The following is a 3333-nucleotide window of genomic DNA, read 5'->3' as shown; positions in this document are numbered from 1 at the left end:
ACATATATAACCAATCATATTCATTCATGAATTAACCAACACCAACATGTTCTGTAAAGCATAATAATATATTACTTTGATTCTTGAACTACATCGATCATTCATTTAAACTTCATTTGATTGTTGTTGAACTTGAATTTGACGTCCCATAATGTATCAGATACATTACAAAATGAATTGCATCATAAATAGAACTTAATTACAAAAATCGGGTCGAATTGGAAGGTAAAACGCTTAAAATATCTTAATTAAGGGTCGATTTGATGTATGATTGATCTGAAACTTTGCATGCTTCATGTTACTATGCTTAATGTTATATAGCATTTTTTAAAGAACTTTTGGCATGCTTTTCGTATGATGTTTTGAAAAGAAAAACTCCATAAACTTTAGGGGTGATATAACAATTAGGTTTATCAATGTTTACAAATTTTATCCAATGACATTCACTTATTTAAGGTCATGATGATATTTAAGTCATTTTAGTACTCGAGGTTATTTTAATTATTTTAAAGATTGAGGGTATTTCAGTCATTCTAGAGTTTGAGGGACTTTGCTTTAAAGTTGAATTATAAATTATTTTGTTCATCGACATCGTGAGCACAAAAACAAAATCTAGTAAAAATGACAATAACTAGAAACGAAGTAATTTAAAAGTAAAATGACCAGAACATAGTTTACCCAATAAATAAATAAAAGTAGGATATAGACATCAATTATAAAAAAAATTATAAGGCAAAGATAACAGAATGAATGGAGAAAGAATTATATTTCTAATGTAGAAGGCGTAGAGGGTGTAAGGTGGATGTGGAAAGCATGGTTTGTGAGAATAAAAGATTTTCATTGATAGACCAAAACAGAAATGAAACATTAAACTTGGCATAGGGTGGGGTGCGTCAGGAAACATCTTAAAAAATAAATTTAACTCTAGGGTGACGCTCGAGAGTCCAAGTAACAAGCTACAGTAGTGGACCCTCCCCTCAAAAAATAAATTTAACACTTGATCTTAGCCAAAAGGCTGAGAAAGGCATGCTTTCTAATGTTCAAGCCCGTTTGTTTTATAATAGTGTGATATATTCTCATCTCATTTCTAAGCTGCTTCTTGAAATGTAAGAAACTTTCAATTATTTTGCATCCAAACACATCCTGATTCAACAAATCTTCTCTTCATTTTCCATACATCCTAACCGAAAATGCCCTCTAATTCTTCAATTATTGCTGCCATTTTAGATCAATTCTTCCATTGTTTCTTCTTCAATCCTTCTCTCATTCTAGCCGAAATTTCCATTGCCATTCTTCATTGTTTTCCAAGCTTTTTTTCCTTCAAGATTTCAATTTTGAATTTCCAGCAAGGTAATCTTCATCCCTTGATCTTGATGTGATCTTCTTGTTCATGATTTAATGATAATGTGATTCATTTTAATGAACTTAATGTTCCTGCGTTGTTTTACAAAAATATTTCTAAATTTCCATTGATTTTCAAAGTTCTTCTTCGTCTCCCTTCGTCTCCCTTTTACTTTGGTGATCTTTCATGATTTATAACGATTCTTTGTGCTTTTTAGAGAGCTTATATGATTATAAAATCATATTTGCAATTAAGGTTAAAGAGAACTAAGTTTCTAAAGTGAAATAAATCTGTTTGGCTTATTTTTCCAGAAATTCTGATTTACCTTTGATTCGATGTTAATGGTGCTTTAGAGTTGATCTAAACATAAATTATGGTTGATGTTTAGAGAAAATCCTAAATTTTAGCTAGAGATGGAGAGAATTTGCATAATACTATCTGTGGCTCCATCTTATAGACTGAATAATAATAAATAAAGTCCAACTTTATCCAAATCTCTTAATAAATTGAATAAATTATAAATATGTTCTGAAATTATATAAGGGGAGTCATTTGTTATTTGAGTCATAAAGGCTTCACCGATAGTGGCCTCGTCGGGAGGCAGTAGCCATCGTCGTTGGGGTTTGTAGCCATCGAAGTTAGGAAGTCGAGGGGACGAAGATCGCCATTCGGAGAGAATTTGAGAGACTCTTAGGTTCTTAGGAGATATGCATGTTATCTTGCGTGTCCGATTTGAAGTGTAGAACAAAAGTTGAAAGCAGACGGTGGCTTACGTCGCTGGAGGTCGAAGAGGCCGAAGAGTCGGTAGTGATTTAGAGAACTTTGAAGGTTTTTTTCAGAGGGGTTTTAGCCCCAAATCGGGGTTCTATGATGCAAATAATGGTACAAGGTTTGTTTAGGTTCTTCTTAGGATTTTTGACCACCACGAGCTGTGGTCGGAACGGTGGAGTAGCGTCAATGAGCGTTTGTAGCTCTCGATCGAGCAGAGGAGAAGAGGAGTTGAGAGAAAAACATTTTTTTATTTGGGAACATATAATAACTATTCAATAGTTATCGAATAGTCAGATCGGTTTCTAGAAAACCCATTTTCACTATTAATTTAGAAAAATATATTAGAAATAAAAAATTCATAAGGTTTAAAATAATTTAAGTTTTAATTTATTATTGAATTATGCTAACTTGTTTTTATCAAATTAATTTAAGGACTATTTTAAAACGAGGACCAACTTCGACGCTCCAAAGGCATTATTCCTTTTTCTCATTATGTAATAAATTCTTATTTTAAAAATATGATTTAAATTAAGGAATGTATATATTTTATAAGCCTTATTCTAATAATTAATGATAATATATTTGTAACACCCTCAGAGCAATATCTGTGACTCGATCCGATCCGTGGTGTCACATTTAGGCCATCAGGGAGACTTACAATGCAAATCCAGAAAAATTAAAAACTTTGTAAAACAAAATTAAAACCATAAAACAATTTCAAAATAAATATAAGTTCAAAAATTATTTAAATGACAAAACATAATTCTAGAATACATAAATATAATAATTTAATCCCGAACTGAGGTATCTTGGTCAATTAATCGATAAATTTTAAACTGGTTCGAAAACTAATATTATTATATCAACGTTTACTATTTTAAAAATGAATAGCATTTTACAAAATTTTAAGGATCCTTATTCTAATATGTTAGAACTTATATTCAAGTAGTTCTACCATTAAAGTTTAGAGTTCGATGATACAGAAGACGGGATCGAGAGGTGTTTAGGGTTGGAGATACAAAAGATAGGATCTGAAGGTTTTTAGGGTTGGATGATACAGAAGATATGATTTGGGACTCTGCTTTAAAAGTTGATTATTTTGTTCATCGACATCGTGAGCACAATAACAAACTCTAGTAAAAACGATAATAACAAAAAATGAAGTAATTTAAAATTAACTTAAAATTAATTTAAAATCTAGTGTTTATTTTATTCCATCA

The 3333-nt window shown here is 30.9% G+C and overlaps 1 pseudogene; it reads right to left on the bottom strand.

Moving 5' to 3' along the window:
- Positions 1-883: 883 nt before the first annotated feature.
- On the bottom strand, positions 884-1028 carry LOC120128185 (annotated as a pseudogene).
- Positions 1029-3333: the final 2305 nt, after the last annotated feature.

Source organism: Hibiscus syriacus, unplaced genomic scaffold (genome assembly GCF_006381635.1).
Source record: "Hibiscus syriacus cultivar Baekdansim isolate YM2019G1 unplaced genomic scaffold, ASM638163v2 tig00001478_pilon, whole genome shotgun sequence".
NCBI classification, from domain to species: Eukaryota; Viridiplantae; Streptophyta; class Magnoliopsida; order Malvales; family Malvaceae; genus Hibiscus; species Hibiscus syriacus.
This window is presented reverse-complemented; position numbering and strand designations above follow the sequence as displayed.